Source organism: Nerophis ophidion, linkage group LG09, assembly GCF_033978795.1.
Source record: "Nerophis ophidion isolate RoL-2023_Sa linkage group LG09, RoL_Noph_v1.0, whole genome shotgun sequence".
In the NCBI taxonomy this organism is placed as follows: domain Eukaryota; kingdom Metazoa; phylum Chordata; class Actinopteri; order Syngnathiformes; family Syngnathidae; genus Nerophis; species Nerophis ophidion.
In genome coordinates this window covers 41,539,639-41,561,998 of record NC_084619.1, presented here as the reverse complement: position 1 = coordinate 41,561,998, position 22,360 = coordinate 41,539,639, and the positions used below count along the sequence as shown (strand labels likewise).

Genomic DNA, 22,360 nt, shown 5'->3' with positions numbered 1-22,360 from the left:
CATTGTGCAAGTTGTTGTTGTCAGAGCCAAGTTTTTGTACCTCCTCTGTGAGCGCCTTTCGTTTGTACCTTTTTTTGAGTTATTAATTAAAATATGTCCTTACTTTCACGCCATGTCCGTTCCAATCGCTTTGCACCTCGGAAAAACAAAGCACACCAAAGTCCACGTCATGACAAAAACAAAGAGAAGAGCCATGAACATGAATACACACCAAAAAGGAAATATGCCAAACAGACGAAGACCAGACAACAAAATGAGAATTAGATAAACACAAACTAAGTAAACAACTCAATGCACGCGGACTTTGCGCAAGAGTTGGGAGAGAAGCGAATGGAGAAAATTATGGTCTGGGTAAGTGCAGGTGAATCTCAGGACTCAATTGAGTACATATGGAACAAAACACAGGACAATAAAAACAGATCATGACAGTACCTTACCCCCTGGGGACGGATTCCAGACATCCTAGAGTCCAAGAAAAAATGGCAAAACAAAAAAAAAAACAAGATGGGTGGAGAGAGACCTAGGTCCAACATAAAAAGTCACTTGACCAACCACAAATAGAGGGTGAACCCCTCGAGAGAAGTCAGTGGACGGCCAGAGAACTTAATGGGAGCCTCTTGGTGGGCAGACTAAGAGGAATCAACGGGAGCAAACAAGGACGGCAGGGACAGCGGAGTAAGGACTTAAGAGAATTAAAAGCAGATTTGAAAGTGAAACCAAGATAGGCAGGTACACAATCCAAATCAGAGAACAGAAAGTACAAACCCTGTTTCCATGAGTTGGGAAATTCTGTTAGATGTAAATATAAACGGAATACAATGCATTGCAATTCATTTTCAACCCGAATTCAGTTGAATGCACTAAAAAGACAACATATTTGATGTTCAAACTCATAAAGTAATTATTTTTTTTTGCAAATATTAATTAACTTAAAATTTCATGGCTGCAACACGCTCCAAAGTAGTTGGGAAAGAGCATGTTCACCTCTTTGTTACATCACCTTTTCTTTTAAACGTTTGGGAACTGAGGAAACTAATTCTTGAAGCTTTGAAAGTGGAATTCCTTCCCATTCTTGTTTTATGTAGAGCTTCAGTCTACATAAACAACAGTCCGGGGTCTCCGCTGTTGTATTTTACGCTTCATAATGTGCCACACATTTTTGATGGGGGACAGGTCTGGACTGCTGGCGGTCTAGAAAAGTACCCACACTCTTTTTTTACGAAGCCACGCTGTTGTAACACGTGCTGAATGTGGCTTGGCATTGTCTTGCTGAAATAAGCAGGAGCTGTCATGAAAAATACAGCGCTTAGATGGCAGCACATGTTTCAAAATCTGTATGTACCTTTCAGCAATAATGGTGCCTTCACAGATGTGTAAGTTACCCATGCCTTGGCCACTAATGCATCCCCATACCATCACAGATGCTGGCTTTTGAACTTTGCGTCGATAACAGTCTGGATGGTTCGCTTCCCCTTTGGTCTGGATGATACGATGTCGAGTATTTCCAAAAAGAATTTGAAATGTGGACTCGTCAGACAGCAGAACACCTTTCCACTTTGCATCAGTTCATCTTAGATGATCTTGAGCCCAGAGAAGCCAGCAGCGTTTCTTTATGTTGTTGATAAATGGCTTTCGCTTTGCATAGTAGAGCTTTAACCTGCACTTACAGTTATAGGGACAAACTGTATTTAGTGACAGTGGATTTCTGAAGTGTTCCTGAGCCCGTGTGGTGATATCCTTTAGAGATTGATGTCGGTTTTTGATACAGTGCTGTCTGAGGGATTGAAGGTCACGGTCATTCAATGTTGGTTTCCGGCCATGCCGCTTATGTGGAGCGATTTCTCCAGATTCTCTGAACCTTCTGATGATATTATGGAGCGTAGATGTTGAAATCCCTAAATTTCTTGCAATTGCACTTTGAGAAACGTTGTTCTTCAACTGTTTGACTATTTGCTCACGCAGTTGTGGACAAAGGGGTGTACATCGCCCCATCCTTTCTTGTGAAAGACTGAGCCTTTTTTGGGAAGCTGTTTTCATAGCCAATCATGGCACCCACCTGTTCCCAATTAGCCTGCTCACCTGTGGGATGTTCCAAATAAGTGTTTGATGAGCATTCCTCAACTTTATCAGTATTTATTGTCACCTTTCCCAACTTCTTTGTCACGTGTTGCTTGCATCAAATTCTAAAGTTAATAATTATAAAAAAAATAAATAATAATGTTTATCAGTTTGAACATCAAATATGTTGTCTTCGTAGCATATTCAACTGAATATGGGTTGAAAATGATTTGCTTCTAATCATTTTATTCCGTTTGTATTTACATCCAATATAATTTCCCAACTCATATGGAAACAGACTTTGTAGTTTTTTGAGCTCACACTCAGAATCTTCAAGGTCAGAAGAAAAGAATCGCACCAAAATGTGGGGGACAAAAAATAAGAAAAAGACTTATAGCAAGCAGGCTAATGGCATTTATGTGTTTGAGAAGGTTGGTAACCACTGCCCTACACCATCTATTTGTATTTGTGTTTGAGTGGCTTTGCTGCTAGTACTGCAGGGATAGGTACCAAGTCCCTGTACCTGGGAATAAATACCAGTACTTTACAGTACCAATTGTTGGTTCTTTGTGAGTGTTTTTTATAGTAACAAATGTTAACTTGTTTAAGAACATCTCATTGATTTTATCTAACAATTTAACAAGCTGAAGATAATAACTGTTTTTTTTTTGATTGATTGATACTTTTATTAGTGGATTTCACAGTTCAGTACATATTCCGTACAATTGAGTACTAAATGGTAACACCCGAATAAGTTTTTCAACTTGTTTAAGTCGGGGTCCACGTTAATCAATTCATGGTATGTGCTGTTCAAGTTTAATAAAATTTTCTTTCACAGTTTTGTTTGCAAGTATGCATTCATTTTAGTTTGTCATAGGTGTGTTGCTGTAGTCATGAAGTCGTCATTGCCATTAAGTTGGATGTGCCCGATTGTTGAACTCAAAAGTGTTTGCCTGTAAGTAAAGGTGAGGTGGACTCCTGCCGTTTCCTTGAAACATGCTTCATATTTATAGTTTTGACTAGTAAATTTGAGTGTGTTGAAATCTCAACGTGAAATCTACAGTACTAATCAGCAGCTTGTATATAGCATATCCAATTCGACTTAGCGTCAAGCTGATGTAGCCTTACTTTGGAGCACTTTTAATCAGGTATGCTTGCTTTGATGGCTTGGAAAATTGCAACATTACTTTGAGGCAGTCAGCTATGAATATGCCTGTTTGCCCGCAAAGTGTTTGAGTCAGTGCCATGTCAACCCAAGGATGAAAAAAGTGTTACTGTTTGATTTTACATGAATTGGTACCCTGTAGTAGCGATTCAATTTGGTCTGTACCTATGAAAGTACCAAATTTGTTACCCATCCTTAACCTCTATTGCAAGTAGTATCATTTTGGTTGCATTTAGTAAAAAGATAGTTTGCATGACTATCACCGATAACCTTCCAAACAATTGACAGAAATAAAACCATACATTAAAGTAGTGGTTCTCAACCTTTTTTCAGTGATGTACCCCCTGTGAAAATGTTTTAATTCAAGTACCCCCTAATCAGAACAAAGCATTTTTAGTTGAGGAAAAGAGATAAAGAAGTAAAATACAACACTATGTTATCAGTTTCTGATTTATTAAATTATATAACAGTGCACAATATTGCTCATTTGTAGTGGTCTTTCTTGAACTATTTGGAAAAAAAGATATAAAATAACTAAAAACTTATTGAAAAAAAACCAAGTGATTCAATTATAAATAAAGATTTCTACACATAGAAGTAATCATCAACTTAAAGTGCCCTCTTTGGGGATTGTAAAAGGGATCTATCTGGATTCATGAACTTAATTCTAAACATTACTTTACAAAAAAAGAAATCTTTAACATCAATATTTATGGAACATATCCACAAAAAAATATTTCTGTCAACACTGAATATTGCATTGTTGCATTTCTCAGTTAATGAACTTGCATTCATATTTTGATGAAGTATTATTCAATACACATATTCATAAAGGATTTTTGAATTGTTGCTATTTTTAGAATATTTACAAAAATATCTTATCCACCCCTTGGCATACCTTCGAGTACCCCCAGGGGTATGCGTACCCCCATTTGAGAACCACTGCATTAAGGTATTTACTTACCATTCTGCCTAATAATATTTATTATTTATGACTAATTTTGCACTTCATAGAAGCATGGGGTGGTGTTTATTGTCTAAATATTGTAATAATAAGAACAAAAACAACCAGAAACAGATTTAACTACAAAATTCCTCACGATTGCCTTCACCAAGTTCCCATATATCCATTTTCTTTTTGATATGCATGCACACACACACACACGCACGCACGCACACACACACACACACACACACACACACACACACACACACACACACACACACACACACACACACACACACACACACACACACACACACACATTGCAACTACCTCTGGTGCATATGTCCCAAATGGCACAGGCAGCGATTTCACATCGAACTAACCTTGATCAATAAGCCTAGAGCATAGGTCGTTTTGTGGATGCTGCATATGAGTGCTGAAATAAACTTTGTGCAACAGTTTTAGAGTGTGTGAGCCTTTGTGTGTGTATTTGTGTGTGACTTAAGCTGCATGTGTTGAACTGATGCCTCAGGGTCTGCAGTGAACGGTGCTAACCGGCCCTCTGAACTCCTCCCTGTAAAAAGAAAGAGAAAGCCATCGGGCATGTGCAAGAGGACGGCATGCCATTTACCTGGGCTACAGATGTTTTTCAAAACATCTGGGATTTTTTTTACACACGCACACACTCAAGACACTCCAGCCTGTGCCTGAAACACAAAAGCACACCTTTGCTCCGTTGTCTCCAACACAAAACCACTTCAAAGATGTTTCTTTTTTAATTTTTTTCGTTATATTTGGAAGTGATAGAGGCAGCTCTGAAGAGCCAAACTACTCTCTTTGTGTGCACTTTTCTCACCCGCTGAAAACAAAGTGCTGTCTGCATCAGCTAAAAGGGTTTGTCTGAATATATTCAGATTATTTTCTATGAAACGAAATCTAGGACTCCTCCACCTGTGTATGGTGAGAGGTATTTTTGGGCCACTGTCACATCTTAAACGCAGGCCTTGGAGGAGTCTGCTGACATTTGGATGTACTCCATGCTTGGAAATAAACAAACACAAGTAGCCACAGTAGTGCAGTTCAAGCCTTCAGTGTGTGTGCCATGGACACATGAATTTTTCTGAGAAATGGTAACAATATGTCCACTAATGCAGTGATAAATCCCACGAGAGGTACAAAAAAGCGTTATCCTCACCTTCCGCCTTACCTGAACCTTGGTTAGGCATGGTGTCTGTGGGAGGGTGGAGTTGAATACTGCTGACCTAGATGTGTTAATTGGGTCATGGGAACACCACCGCCCACACACTGGATGTTATGGGGTTGGCTTTATGGTGTGTGTGTGTGTGTGTGTGTGTGTGTGCGTGCGTGTGTGTGTGTGTCAGTGTAGACAGGGTTAGGACACTGGGGCAATGCCCTGATTATACTCAGATTAGTTTGGGGATTTCACTGCTCCTCCTCTTGAGCTTTACTCCTCCCGATAATGCTGTCTTTCCTTTTGTTTTCCCCTTTGGCTTTCACCTCCTTTTGTAATCCTTTCACTCTTGCTTTCATTACCAACATTTTTTTTTTGTAGGTACCCACGTTACGTGTCTTGAAGAAGACCTACGAATAAATAAAGAAACATTAAAGGCTGTGGTTGTGTTACATTAAAGGCCTACTGAAACCCACTACTACCGACCACGCAGTCTGATAGTTTATATCTCAATGATGAAATATTAACATTGCAACACATGCCAATACGGCCTTTTTAGTTTACTAAATTGCAATTTTAAATTTCCAGCGAAGTGTCCTGTTGAAAACGTTGCGGAATGATGACGCTTATGTTGACGCGTGCTTGTGACGTTATTGGTTAGAGCGGACATTTTATCCCAGCACCACTCACGGCTAAAAGTCGTCTGCTTTAATCGCATAATTACACAGTATTCTGGACATCCGTGTTACTGAATCTTTTGCAATTTGTTCAATTAATAATGGAGACTATAAAGAAGAATGCTGTTGGTGGAAAGCGTTGGGTGGCAGCTGCCTTTAGCAACCAAAACACAGCCGGTTGTTACGTCTGCGAAGCATAGTGCTGCCGAGTTTGTCTCTTCGTGGATGCGTCGAACGAGAACACAGCAAGAGGTAAGATATTATGATTTATTAATGTAACAAAAGGAGGTATGAACAAAAATACTGGAGCTAACAGACAAAACAAACCAAAGGCGCTAGCATGAAAGTTAGGAATACAAATAGAAACTAAACTGGCACGAAGGCACACAAAAAGGAAAAACAATTCATCAGCATGAGAGCTGGAATAACACGAAGGTTTAGCGTGAAAAGCTAGCGCGAAAATACGTACATCGAAGTGCAGTCGTAACGTGTTGCATAAGAGCAAATAGTAATAGCAGACGTACCGTTGCATGAAAACAAACTTGGATCCCAGAATGAACAACAAAAGGAGGCAGGCTTATAAAGGGAAGTAATCAAATGTGACAGGTGTGCGGGAACCAAGAGTAGCAGCTGAAACTAATGAGAAACCATGGAAACGGACTAAACAGGAACTAAGCAGGTGGAACGAGGGAGTGATACAAAAACTGGAACAATAAACAATAATATGTAGCGATCCGAAAAGCGGATCTCAACACCGGTGTTTCTGTGTTTGTTGTGAAGCTTTAGTATGGAACAGAGTGGTCAAGCGAACATGGCTCCCGACCACATGTCAACCGGCAGGTTTCGGTGAGAAAATGGTGGTAATAAGTCGGCTCTTACCGGAGACATGAGCGGAGCTTGCGTCCTCCTGCAGCTGTCAAAGAGGCAGCTGCAACTTTCTTGTCTCCTCCATGGCTTCCATCAGAGACACTGGCGGTCACCACACCCCTCCGACTTTTAGGTATGACTATATAATCTTAATTGTGACAATCATTGGTACTTTAACTTTTTAACTTTAAAACACTAGTAACACAATAAGCAGATAAGGGATTTTCCAGAATTATCCTGGTAAATGTGTCTAATAACATGGGAATCGCTCTCACTGTGATACTTATACTAACACCTCGTGCGTTTCCTTTGCGGCTGTGCTGCAAGTTTGCTGCGTTGTCCGCCAACACTCACTGGCAGAGTGCGCCGCTCCTCCAGACAGCAGGACATACATCAACTTCAAAGAAATGGAGAAAAGGGGTGGACTTGGTTTGATTTAATTGTTTTTTCCCTAATATTTGTGCTTTTAACATGTTTATTTTATTTTCATCAAACAAATGTATTACATCTGCCAGGAGGTTATTTGAACTTTGGTGTCCATCCATCCATCCATTTAATACCGCTTATTCCCCTTTGGCGTCACGGGGGGCGCTGGTGCCTATCTCAGCTACAATCGGACGGTAGGCGCCGTACACCCTGGACAAGTCGCCACCTCATCGCAGGGCTGAACTTTGGTGTCAGTTAGTTAATTAGAATTATGTAAAACCAACTTTCCTTACATATTGGTACCTTAGGTCAGTGGTTCTCAACCTTTTTTCAGTGATGTACCCCCTGTGAACATTTTTTTAATTCAAGAACCTCCTAATCAGAGCAAAGCATTTTTGGTTGAAAAAAAGAGATAAAGAAGTGAAATACAGCACTATGTCATCAGTTTCTGATTTATTAAATTGTATAACAGTGCAAAATATTGCTCATTTGTAGTGGTCTTTCTTGAACTATTTGGAAAAAAATATATAAAAATAACTAAAAACTTGTTGAAAATTAAACAAGTGATTCAATATAAATAAAGATTTCTACACATTGAAGTAATCATCAACTTAAAGTGCCCTCTTTGGGGATTGAAATAGAGATCCATCTGGATTTACTAAAAAAATTCTAAGAAATATTTAACATCAATATTTATGGAACATGTCCACAAATAATCTAGCTGTCAACACTGAATATTGCAGTGTTGCATTTCTTTTCACAGTTTATGAACTTAAATTCATATTTTGTTGAAGTATTATTCAATAAATATATTTATAAAGGACTTTTGAATTGTTGTTATTTTTAGAATCTTTTTTTAAAATATCATGTATTTGGCATACCTTGAAGTACCCCCAGGGGTACGCGTACCCCCATTTGAGAACCACTGTCTTAGATTTTGTGTAATGGGGATCTGCATAACTCTCAAACATGTGAAATCCAATAATGGAGGTATTTATAAAACAGTCTTGCCTTCCTTCATAATTTATAGAAAGGAGCTGTTTGGAATTTGCCCCAATTGTGACATTTTTGTGATCTCCATACATTGTAAAAATTTACCCGAAGTGCTTTGTGCGAGTCAGCCATTGAAGTCCGACGTTGTTGTCAACAAGGTTTTTTTCTCTATCCTCTTGTTGTGGGGCAGCCTGGCTCGTAAAGGCACATGCTGCCGCCGCTGATGCCATTTCTAATAAAAAGTAATATATAGTTTAAACTTCCACATTTCAGTAGATTTGTTATGGAAGTGCTAAAAACTACAATAGGATAACGGGGAATAGATACTTTCGAAGTTGTGCCACTTAAATACCGCCCACAAAAAGGCGCATCCTGAAGAGTCAGAAAGCAGCTTGATGAATGGTCTCTAAAACATAATCTATGCAAAATGGAACCAACATTACATGTTATGTAGACCACAAGGAAGTGTTTTAAATGAAGAAAAAAAAATCAGAATATGACCCCTTATGTCTGGATAAGGAAAAACTGATTTGCTTTATCCGAAACAATTCTACTTTGTTATTTTTTGTTGGCATTAGGATCCTCAATTTCTGTGTGGGTATGCTGGCGGCCTTGCAGAGACAAATCAAGTGGCGACAACCAAGAGAGTTCTCTCTTTTTCTTTCATTCCGCCAGAAATGAAAAAGTTAGGGCATATTTTCATCAAACTTTTAGGAATTGTCCAAAATGGGATAAGGAACAATTACATTGTAAGGTTGATCAGGATGATTTTTGTTTTGTTCTGTTTTATTCTCTCTATTTATAATAGGGACAGCACGTATAAATGAAAATAAATGTTTGTAAATATGTCAGGTTTTAGTATGTGAGCATCCAGGCTTCCACCCACAGAGACAGAGTGAGTGGATAACCTATATGAGGCTTCACTTTATTTTATCTACAATACATAGCTCAAAAGGTTATGAGTACATCTTGAATACAAGTTTAAAAAAATGCTAGAAATGGAATTAGGAAGAAGCAATTACGTTTTGGGCTTGATCCGGATCACCGTCCGGATTCACAACTTTTTTACTTTTTCGAGATCGGGTCTAACTCCACCCGCCAAATGCTTTTCTAGTTTTGTTTATGTGTCCTACTTCCTGACTCCTACTACCCCGTCTGTGCAAAAATGACATGGCGTTGCTGGAGCATCCGGTAAAAATAGGAAATTTGTGCAGAGAGTTGCGTGGCTTCAGAGCTGGGACACAGAAGAGCTGGTGTATAGACACATTGACTCGAGTGGAGGAGCATCATCTCTGCAGCAGCAACGCTACACAAACATACTCGTTGTAATTTAGGGGTTTGTCAGGACGCAACAATCCTCGCTCAGAACGCCAACTGACCTGCTACTGCAAATTGTATTTGTAGTACCTGCTTTTGACAATGGAAACACTTAAATCAGGAGTGCCCAGCTACCGGTCAATCGCGGAGGGTGTGTCAGTCGATCGCCAGCCAGTCATTAAAAAATTGTCCAAACACATTGCCGATCATCAATCTTCACTATGAAGTCACTTGATTGACATTGGCGGCACCTGGAGATTTTGTGAGAGAGGAAGGGGAGACACACATTTTTATTTCAACAGACATGTCGTCAAAGGCCTAAAGGCGACCGCACAGTTCCTGTCTTCACAATGAAAGCACTGATCCATCCTGCCTTTGCTAAAAAAATAAGGGTCTCAGAAAGCTGGCGCACACAAGCTAGCAAGCTCCGGAGTTTGCCGTCAATGTATTTCTTGTGAAGTGTTTGAAAACGAGTATGGAAGCCGGACAAATAAGATGCCAAAATCCAACCACTTTCACAGAAATGAGGACTTTTTTTCTCCTCCACAATGTAAATTCGAAAATGTGGACATTATCAGCACTACTGTGATTCCTGTCTGATACCAATCAATGCAAGTCATCATAATAAGGTAATAAACCAACTTCCATCCATCCATCCATCTTCTTCAGCTTATACTAGGTCGGGTCGCGGGGCCAGCAGCCTAAGCAGGAAAGCCCAGACTTCCCTCTCCCCAGCCACTTCGTCCAGCTCTTCCCGGGGGATCCCGAGGCGTTCCCAGGCCAGCCGGGAGACATAGTCTTCCCAACGTGTCCTGGGTCTTCTCCGTGGCCTCCTACCGGTTGGACGTGCCCAAAGCACCTCACTAGGGAGGCTTTCGGGTGGCATCCCGACCAGATGCCCGAACCACCTCCCCTGGCTCCTCTCGATGTGGAGGAGCAGCGGCTTTACTTTGAGTTCCTCCCGGATGGCACCGGATACACCAACTCATATTCATGAAAGAAAGAAATCTATATTTTATGGTTATGGTTATGGTTTGAGTTTATTTCAAACATGCATACAATTACAACATGATACCTGTGTTAAACATGCTTGTATTTTTATTCAACAAACAGGTCAACAGAAATGTATGTTTCATATAATTAGATATCAATTGTAAATATTTATAAAAATAATATGTATATTATATTTGTATATATTATATATAAAAATATATAATATATACATATATATATATATAAGTGCGTGTGTGTGTGTGTGTGTGTTTGTGTGCGCGTTTGTGTGAAGATGAGGTGGATCATCTTGACTTGCTCATTTAAAAAGTAGCTTGCCTGCTGACAAAGTGTGGGCACCACTGACTTAAATAGTGTTTTGAGCCATGGTGAGGTGGGAAGCTACGGTGCAGTGGAAAGGATGTGCAATTCAGCCGGGATATCTCCCATTTCCTGCAAGACTGGAAATGATAGTTTGCAGTGATGTTGAACTGATTAATTATGCTGTAATGTACTCTATTATAGGTAGGCAACATGTATTTACATTTCTACATTTGCATCCTAGAATCAGTTCGGAGTGTGCACCTTATGTTATGGTCATTAGTTTGAATATATACTTTATTTCCAAAGTGTGATTACTTTACTCCACTTGAATCACTTGATGATAAAACCTTTTGTATGTTTGAAAGGGGTAGGATGAAGCATTGACCTCTTAATTCCTAATCCTTCTCCTATGGCTACCTAGTACAGTGGTTCTTCACCAGGGTTCGATCGAACCCTAGGGGTTCGGTGAGGTCGACCTCAGGGGTTCGGCCGAGGTCAAAACACACCCGACTCTTCGGGTAAATACAAACTTCTCCCTGTTGGCATATTACGGATACGGCAACAGCTGATTGATTTGCAGGTGTGTAATTTGTTGTGAGTTTATGCACTGTCTTGGTTTTGTTGTTTGAAAAAGGTATTGTTCATGCACAGTTCATTTTGTGCACCAGTAAAAAAAACCATGGTAACACTTTAGTATAGGGAACCTATTCACCATTACTTAGTTGCTTATCAACATGAAAATTGGTCACATATTGGCTCTTAACTAGTCATTAAGTACTAATCAATGCCTTATTTGTCATGGTCTTATTATAGCCCTAACCCTTTAACCCTGACCCTAACCAAATAACTCTAAATTAAGTCTTTATTACTTAGAATATGTTCCCCTCATGTCCAAATAACTTTGAATTAAGTCTTTGTTACTTAGAATATGTTCCCCAACATACTAAAGTGTTACCAAAAACATACAACTTTGTCTTGAATTAGAAAAATTCAAGACAACTTGAACCCTTCTTAACTAAAGAAGGGTTCGGTGAATGCGCATATAAAACCGGTGGGGTTCGGTACCTCCAACAAGGTTAAGAACCACTGCTATAAAGTGTGTTTTATCGAAACTCTCGATTCATTGAACAAACGAATTACTCAAATGAATGATAGTTGCAGCCCTAATTCAATTAAGTCTAATTTATCAAATGTAATTATTGTAAAAAAAATTTCTGTTAGTTTTTGACTCCCATATTTTTTATTTTCATTACTTGGTAAATTTTCTCCTAACTGTATTACACATTCTTTATCATTTATTTCTGTATAACAAAATGGCGACATATAAACATGTTAATATATACAAAATGGGAATAGATCAGTGATTGCTGGGGCACAAAAAAAGGTAAAAATGAATAATATCTGTTTCTTCCAAGAACCACTGACCTAGTACTATGAGTTATCTACTTCCTCTGTTGCCTTTTTTAATATTCTCAACAAAAACAATAATCACCAACACATTTGATTGCCGCATTTCACGATGAACACTATTGTGGGTAACTTCATTGTTTATTGTTTTTTTTTGTGTGTGGCTCAGGACGGTGGAGAGATTTAAAATGGGAAAAAAAACAACTTGGGAAACAAACAGCGTTCTCCTCTTTCCACAGTCTTGTGCGTTGTTAATAGAAGATGATTCATGCGAGTCTGTATATAAATTGGATTTGGAAGCAGAAAATTAACACACAAGTTGTGCTGTTACTGAGGAAGTTTCAATACATTTATAGCGTGAAACTTCACACAGAAAATCGTGGGAGTAAAATATTCAAAAGCATTTGCTGTTCATGGCCACAAATGGAACTGGATTCAGTGCCAAATGTATCCCCCTTGACAAACGAGACAAACCTGTGGCCAGACGGTGAACATCCTTTGGTCAGACATCGCCAAGTGGTGTCCAGTGAGAACTAGCCCGGCCAAACAGTGCCTTCAGGCTAGTTGGCTCGTGTTATAATAATCTGTCTGCATAAACAGACAGAGAGGTCAGCTGCGAATAAATATGCTGCAGATTAGTATTATCCCTGCAGTTCTTGCGACCTTTACCTTGCAAGATGTTGCATGTCTTGATAGCTTTTTTTTAATTTCCATCCCAACACACATTGGGGCATGTGATCAGTGCCTCCCTTTGGCTGCTTGGTATAATTCCAGTCCTTGAGGTAAAGATGGCACAGACCGGAAGTTGGCACACCTCTTCGGTTCATCGCTGCCTCCTCAAACAGTACAGTGCCACTTGACTAAACAAACACACATGCCTCGGATAGCCAAAGCAAAATGTACAGCCAAGTCCACTTGCAGGCCATGGGAGGGTAAACAGATACTTTGGCCAAATACACAGACGTACACGTCCAAAACCAACAGTGTAGTCACGCTCTGCAGGGAATCCCAGTGTTTGGCTTGGTGTCTCCCCGGGAAATTCCAACAGCAAAGGGAAAAAGGGGCTGGGGGTAACTGTGGCAAAGAAAGCTGGACAATCAAATATTACAGTGTTTAACACTTCATATTCACTCCCCACCGATTCCATTGTTAATTGCCACTGCGCCACCAGTGGTCCTTTCTAAAATGACTTTAGAATTGAAGCATATGGACAAGGAGCCGCAATGGGAGTCTTGAACGACTTGAGGAAGGGTCCCATTAAATAAGAGCTGGCTAATTACTTTGTCCTCCCTTTTGTCCTGCGCTATGCAGGCTCCTGCCGCCATTCATATATCTTCCTGTAATGAGTACAGCCAGGGCCTGGCACCTGTGCTCGGTAATTAAACAAATAAATTATCCTTGCACAGAAATATTTGTACTTACCAGGACTGATTTATACAGTTGCACTGTTGAGCTTATTTTTATTGGCTGCTTTTTGTTCGTCAAAGGGACTGTGAAGGAAAGACTCCTCTGCTCAGTGATGAAGAGCTCAATATTTTCAAACAACAATTGTCTTAGAGTCAAGATCCATTGTTGCTGTTTATTGTAGGAGATTTAGGAGAAGGTTGGACTAGGGATTTCCATGGTTGCAAGGATTCCTGCTTGAACAGATTTTTTAAGAGAAAAAACGATATTTTTTCTCTAAGGGCCAAAGTGAAAATGTGCCAATGGGCACTTGGCCAAACAATGCTTTTAAGCAGGGGTCCCCAAACTTTTTGACCCAGGGGCAGCATTGGGCTGTTATTTATATATATGCATATATATATATATACATATATATATATATATATAAATATATATATATATATATATATATATATATATATATATATATATATATATATATATATATATATATATATATATATATATATATATATGTAACTGCTGTGTACCCGTCCCGTCAAGAATCCACACACAGGCTGGTTTGGATGATGTGGTTCTTTACTGGTAGCTGCAATGAGTGATCAGAATGCACATACACACAATATGTGGTTAGCACCTCTGCTGGTTTCGATGTCATTAGCAGAGTGCAGGAAGTCTGCTCAAATACATAACATTTTCATATTTTTACAAATACATGAAATACAATTACAGGTGTAACTTAATACAATGGTTTTTAACAGTATACTTTTTTGTGTGATCGTATAGTGGTTTTAACTTGCTTTTATCTTCACTGGTATTACAATCAATTCAATACACTAATTTTTAACTTGTTTTTAACCAACATCATCCTTTTTTTATATATTTATGAAATAGAAGATAGAAAAGTACAAGATACAATACAAGACATGACATGACAAAATCATTAAATGGACTTTTAGCACCCTCTGGTGGCGACTAGCGAAAATGACAGACCACGTTGTGTCCATGCCAAAATGTCGGACAATTCAAACTTAAACATGAACGTACGGACACGTAACACGCAAATAGTGCAACAATTATTACCTGCAATGAGTGATCAGAATGCACATACACACAATATGTGGTTAGCACCACTGCTGGTTTCGATGTCTATAGGGGAAAATAATATCGACTTCAGTGCAAAATAGCAGTACATCTAACGTGAGCAACAACCAATTCAAAACAAAGATTCCACAACATAGCATTTCAACTTCTGTTAAATAACTGTGTATCTTACAATGAACATCACGTTAGCTTTAGTGTAATTTACAATATTTTGCGGCGCAATATCGGAACATGTCTTACCATTAGCAGAGTGCAGGAAGTCTGCTAATAGCTTCCGGTTTCCGGTCATATTTACAGATTTTCAGGTACCAGCAGATGGCGCAATTTGACCTCATTGCATTACAAAACAATATACATATTTTAGCAGGAATTTCACTCAAATAAATAAAGTATTTTTTTATACCCGTTACATACACCCCCCTGATATTCTGCTAAATTTAGGAGTGCAATACTTGAGACAAATACAAAAAAACAAGTACATAAACTAGGAACAAAACTGGTGTGCATGTCAATTCTAAAACTCTCTCAAAAGGGAGTGTGAAAAGAAAGAAGGTGATCAATCTCCTAACTAAACACAGACTCAGAGATGCCTATTACACCTCTGAAATGCAATATGTCGTTCCTATAGCTTCAAGTACTACTTAGAGTCTTCTTTGGTCAAATACTTTCATAACTCAAACTGAAATTGCATCTCTAAAGAACTTAAACAATTTACTAACTGATACTGTGGACACAGAATCCTCATCTACGACTTGCTTATTCATCTGACAAATAAGGCGTTGTGGAGGGTTCATGGAACTACGATCCCTGAGACCATAACGGCCAGGCTGTGTGCAAATCGCTTGAGCTAAAGGGCCTGGAACGTCACTGTTCAGAATGTCATTGTCCGGGGAGTCAATGCCTTGTTGAGAGTCTTTGTCAGTGGGAGCAACATCTGTGGGGATATTGTCAGGAGGGGACTTGTCAGTAGAGTCAGTGTCCAAAGGGGTCATATCTGGATGGACAGTTACAGGAGGGGCAACTTCTGTGTCAATGACTATATCTTCAGAGCACTGTGGTGAACCTTCCACACCATTGACAGCAGCATGGTCAACATCTTCAGGGACTCGCTGACTGTCCTGACTGGACGCGGTGACTGAGAGAGAGTTGGACTGAGCGGAATCAGACCTCTGTTCAAACGAGTCATCCTCTTCTTGAGAATGGACTTCGTCTTCTGAATGGACTTCCTCTTCACTTGTCCGCATCAGCCAGTTGACTGTACGTACATCACTGTCTTCCACCAGATCAGGAACGTCAGGACATACATCACTTCCATGCGCAACAGCATCACATTCAGAGTGCTCAGAGACATTGTCCAGATCTCTTTTACAGGGCAGGAAGCTAATAGAGAGTAGTAGATTCCGGTGAACGACTCTCTCTCTACCTGTCAGGCAATCCTTGACTCTGTAGACATTGAGTTCAGGTCTGACTGAGATGACTTCATAAGGGGTCGACTCCCATTTGTCTGCAACCTTGCGTTTTCCTGGCACACCTCTGTTGGCAATCAGCACTCTGTCTCCAACGACGAGGGGTGTGCCCTTGACCTTGCGGTTGTACAACTTGGCGTGGCGAGTCTGTTCCCTGACACTGTTCCTCTGCACAATCTGAGCAGCTTCATGTAGATCTTTCTTCAGTTGGGACACAAAGTCTGAGTGACTGACAACAGTGTCATTGGTGAGAGCATGCTGAAACATGACGTCGACAGGGAGACGAGGGATTCTTCCAAACATTAAGTAGAAAGGTGCAAACCCTGTTGTCTCATGCTCTGCACAGTTGTAGCAGAATGTAAGTTGCTGCAGCATTTGTGGCCACTTTGCTTTGGACTGAAGGGGAAGAGACCTAATCATATCTCCCAGGGTCCTGTTAAAACGCTCTGTGACACCATTTCCCATGGGGTGATACGGAGTTGTATGGGACTTCTGTACCCCAGCCATCTCTAGAAGCTCCTTAATCAACTTGCTCTCAAAATTGGCTCCCTGGTCCGAATGGATGCGCTGAGGAAAGCCATAAATGAGAAAGAAGTCATTCCAGAGACGACGAGCGACTTGCTTGGCAGTTTGATTCTTGCATGGGAAGGCGTGTGCTATCTTGGAGAAGTGATCGGTCACAACTAGAACATCCACAGACTTGTTCCCATGCTCAGCAGTCCAAAAGTCTATGCAGACCAACTCCATAGGCTCAGAGGTGACAATATTCTTGAGAGGCGCACGGCTGTGTGGCTCGGGTGTCTTCCCTACTATGCAGCGCTGACAAGACTGAACATAGTTTACAACATCACGTTCCATGCCACCCCAGAAGAATCGTTGCCTCACCAGAGACAAGGTACGATGCTGGCCTTGGTGACCTGCTGAGTCATGGAGACCTTAGAGGACTTTCTGCTTTAAAGAGTCTGGTACTATGAACTGGAGGATCTTTTTGTTCATCTGGGGATCCTTCCTTATCTTGTACAGCATGCCATTCTGTATGGTCAGTCTACTCCAATGTTTTAGAAGTTTGATTACACTATGTGACTCAACAGCTCGCTCACGCTTGGTTGGTCTCTTGTGTCTCTGTACAAAGTACATGGCCCTGCCTACTGTCTTGTCTTGCTCCTGTTGACCAACAAGCTGACTCTGTGGGAGTGCAGTGGACTGGTCTTCCTTCTGTAGAAGACTAAAGGCAGTGTCTGCCCCAATCATGTGACTCACACCTCCAGTAGACTGAGCACTGAAGATGGCAGCGACTTCCTCTGACGCAACTGAGCCTCTTGTGTTTGGTGGAATTGCCTCTTGCACTGGCCTATCTGATGTTTCACCACTTTCGTCCACAACAGCTTGACAGTTGTTGGATACTCTGAACACCTCTTGCACGGTTCTGTCATTCACACCACTGACTTGCTCCAACAGTAAGGCATAAGGTTCGGTGACAAGGCGATGACCCACACACGACTGGACAAATGGCTCACGGCTCAATGCGTCGGCTACAACGTTCTTTGGGCCGGGTATGTACTTCAAGTCGAAGTCATAAGCAGCAAGCTTCGCTACCCACCGCTGTTCACACGCGTCAAGTCTGGGTTTGGTCAGAATATATGTCAAGGGGTTATTGTCAGTCCATGTGGTGAAGTGTCTGCCTTTCAACCAGTGGCTGAATTTGTCGCATACTGCCCATTTCAAGGCAAGAAATTCAAGTCGGTGCGCAGGGTAGTTTAACTGGGAACGAGAGAGTGTTCTACTCGCAAAGGCGACAGGTCTGGCTACCTTTCCACCAGGCGGAAGTTGCGACAGGACAGCTCCAATCCCATCAAAAGATGCGTCGACAGCCAGAATGAACGGGGCATTGAAATCTGGGTGGGCTAGAGTGACACTTGTCATGAGGTCGTGTTTCAGTGTCTCGAACGCAGTCTGGCATGCGTCGGACCAATCAGCAGGAGTCAACTTCACAGGACCTCCTTTCTTCACAGGTTTGCAACCTTTTTTGCGCTTGCACTGAGCACTAGGTTCAGCTGAGAACCTGAACAGCGGTTTAGCCTTCGCAGAACATGCCTCAATGAAACTTTGGTAGTACATCACCATGCCTAAAAACGATCTGATTTTACTAGGACAAGGTGTTTTACCATCGGTTTCCATGACGTCTGAGACCTGTAGGTCATTTATGGCTCTGACCTTCTCAGGGTCTGTCTGAACTCCATCCTTACTGATGACGTGCCCGAGAAATTTCACAGTCCTCCTGAGGAAGAAACACTTCTTGGGTGAGAGCTTAAGGTTGTGCTCCTTGAGGCGGGCAAACACCATCTGCAGGCGTTTGAGTGCGACTTCCTCCGTAGGCACAAATACCATCAGATCGTCGAGGTAACACAACAGGCTCGTGAAATTCTCGTCACCAAATATTGACATCGTCATCCTCATGAAGGTAGCTGGACTGTTGCAAAGGCCCTGAGGGAGACGGTTATATTCATGAAGTCCAAAGGGTGATGAGAATGCTGTATACTTCTTGTCATCAGGGTGCAAGGGGATATTATAGAAGCCTGATGTCAGGTCCATTGTGGAGAATAGAGCATTTCCACCGAGTGCGGCAAGAGCATCTGCTTGATGTGGCAGTGGGTAGGCATCCTTCACAGTTCTTGCGTTGAGCCATCTGAAGTCAGTGCATACTCTGAGGTCTCCATTCCGCTTCCATACGAGAACGAGTGCAGATGCATATTCACTGTTGGACTTTTGAATAATGCCTTTTTCCTCCATCTCATTCAGAGTCGTTCTCAGTTTGTCATATTGGCTTGGTGGTATGCGCCTGTATGGTAGACGGAACGGCTTGTCATCAACAAGGTGGATACGATGCACAAACTCTTTGGCCTCTCCGCAGTCCATTTTGTGTCTGGAGAAAATTGATTCATATTCTTCAATAATATGAACAAGCTTGTCCTTCCACTGCAGTGACACTTCGCATGACTTCAGATCGATGTCTTGCAGACCCAGAGTCTCCAGTGCACGCACCATGTCTTCTTCTGACCTTGGATGCACATCTTCGCTCTGCACACACTGCATGTTGCATTTGACCTCCTCTGCTTTGGGTAGATCTTCCACTGCGATACAGGGGGACACATCTGCGATTTTGGCGTTTCTTCTCAACACCACAGTTCTGTCTGTAGGGTTAATGACTTTAACGGGCACCCATCGATCTCCCCAAAGTGGAGTGATAACCCTTCCAACAAGGATTTGTTTGGGTCTGGCTTTAGACTGGGTCGGCTCAACTACCACTGTACTGCCTACAGAGATCACAGCTGACTTAGGTAACTTGCCCCAGACAAGGTGCTCACTCTGTGGTTTCAGTGTTACACAACTCTTGACTTTCACTGTTCCCACCTTATCTGGAATGCATTCACCTCTCCATCTCTCTGTGTTGGACAGTAGTGACAAGAATTGGCACTGGTCATCAGTCTGACCATTGTCGGGCGAGGAAACAAGCCTCCAGTAGCCGTCAGTGCTCTTCAGTTGAGTTAGGATATGCTTAATAGCATTGCTGCCAAGGATCATTGCTTCTGTCTGGCCAGGTACAACCATTACCGGAACGATCATCCTGCATCTGTAAACGGTAACATCAAGGTTATACATGTCTTTGGGGGAAACGCGATGTCCACCGCAGCCTACAATGACATAATCATCAGCTGTGTCCTTCGTCAGGGCATTGCTGCAGCAGGGACTCAACAGCAGACTCACTTAATGTACAGGCCATCGACCCGCTGTCTAACAGTGCTTTGAAAATGGGGCCATTTTTTACATGTACAGGTGTGTAGAACAGGCTATCAGTCTCTGCTATTCTGTGGGATCCCTGAAATATCAGTTTCTTGGATGAGACTACTGTACTGCCACTGTAACTGCAGTGCGACTCATAGAGGGATTCAATATCAAGCATGTCGGGCTTCTCATAACTGGTGGGAGGTTCAATTAGCTGATCTGCACGGTCCTCCCCTGTGTGCAGATCGGTCAGTTTTCCTGAGGCTGTGGAGTGGTCCTCCTCGCTGGACAGTCACGACGTGAATGGCCTTGAGCATAGCACTTGAAGCAAAGCCTCTTCTCCCGGCAATGAGAGAAAGCACTGTGACCGTCATCCTGGCAAATAATGCATGGCATGTTAGTAAACCCATCAACTCTGTTCTCAAGACACCTGGGTGGAGCTCTCTTCCTCACTTGTGACTGGTTAGAGGTTCCACACAGCAGAACCTTTTCCAACATAGCCATCACCTCCGCTAGGGGGACATACTGAGGGCTCTGGGTCTGAGGTGGCATGTGACCACTGCGGTCAAGGGCTGGACAATGGCTCACCTGAGCTACGTGTACTGCGATGTCAGTGTGTACTGGGGGGGTTGCTTTGCAGCTGATCTCAGCATGGTACTCGTTCAGCACCTCCAGTACTTCACACGCTGACCATTTGTCGATTGCTTTAGATCTAAAAGTGAGTGCCAGGTCTTTGCAGGGACAGTTCCTAACAAACATACGAGTCACCTCTGTTTCCGGGTTGTCCAGCGTCTTGCCCTGCTCTCTCAGACAGTCAATGGCGAGGTCAGATGCCCTGTTCAGTCTCAGCCAGTAGTCATAAGGGTCTTCCTGGTCTCTAGGCAAAGTCGAGTAAAAGTCAGCTAAGGGGACAGAAGAGTACCTAGTACAGCTAAAGTGTTTTCTAAGTAGAACATAAATCAGATCAGGCTGAGCATGCATATCAATATTACTGTTCCTAATGCCAAACTTCACTACATCTTTAGCTTTTCCTCTCAAATGCATAAGGATTTCCTCAGCCTGCTCTTCGACTTTAACATTACTCCTCTTAATGAATGTTCTCATCAGATCTTCCCATTCATGTACCTTAACTGAATCTGACCCATCTCCTACAAATGATGGTGGTTCCTTAACCTTCCTTTGTGTGACAACCTGCACCTGAGATACATCAGACACATGGCTAGGCTGAGTCAGTGTGCTTGTTACATTCTGTGTGAAAGTTGGGTCAGGAGTTACTGTGTTATTTGGCTGCATACGCGACATGATGCTATCAGCTAACTGTTGACCTATCTCCTGAATAACAGTCCTCATCTGGTCAGCTACACACTCAGAGACATCACTAACAGCATTTGGTTTAGATGTGACTTGAGGCAAAGAGCTAGAGCGCTGGGTTGCTGCATTTCGTACGCTAGGATTGGACACTGCCTCTAATGAGGGTAAACTAACACCTGGGGCAGGACTGTCAACAGAAAATGGGATAGGAGTAAGCATACCTCTGCCTCTGCCAATTTGAATGGGTGTGCCAAACTTTGGGAAAAGTGGATTACTCTGAAAAGACATGTTTCAAAAATGTCTGCCAAAAAACAGTACAGTCCAACCCACTTTGTGAAATCGTCAATAAGAAAATGGCAAATACAGTCAAAATGATAAAACAAATCACCAGTCTGTGTGACACATTACTGCTATGCCACATAAAATTATCTATACTGCTGCGACACACTATAATGAGCTTCACTGCAATACATGCTACCCTTGTAAACTGTGAAAACAAATACTGTGAACCGATGGCTTCATGGAGCGATGCGGTAGACAGGACGGTCACCGGTTCGACGATAGAAGTCTCAGGTCACGGCACCAATGTAACTGCTGTGTACCCGTCCCGTCAAGAATCCACACACAGGCTGGTTTGGATGATGTGGTTCTTTACTGGTAGCTGCAATGAGTGATCAGAATGCACATACACACAATATGTGGTTAGCACCTCTGCTGGTTTCGATGTCATTAGCAGAGTGCAGGAAGTCTGCTCAAATACATAACATTTTCATATTTTTACAAATACATGAAATACAATTACAGGTGTAACTTAATACAATGGTTTTTAACAGTATACTTTTTTGTGTGATCGTATAGTGGTTTTAACTTGCTTTTATCTTCACTGGTATTACAATCAATTCAATACACTAATTTTTAACTTGTTTTTAA

The 22,360-nt window shown here is 41.6% G+C and overlaps 1 long non-coding RNA gene across 1 annotated transcript in view; it reads left to right on the top strand.

Annotated features, from left to right (window-relative positions):
• Positions 1–22,360, top strand: part of LOC133558815 (uncharacterized) — a 140,064-nt gene that overhangs the window by 94,180 nt on the left and 23,524 nt on the right. The window lies entirely within an intron of this gene.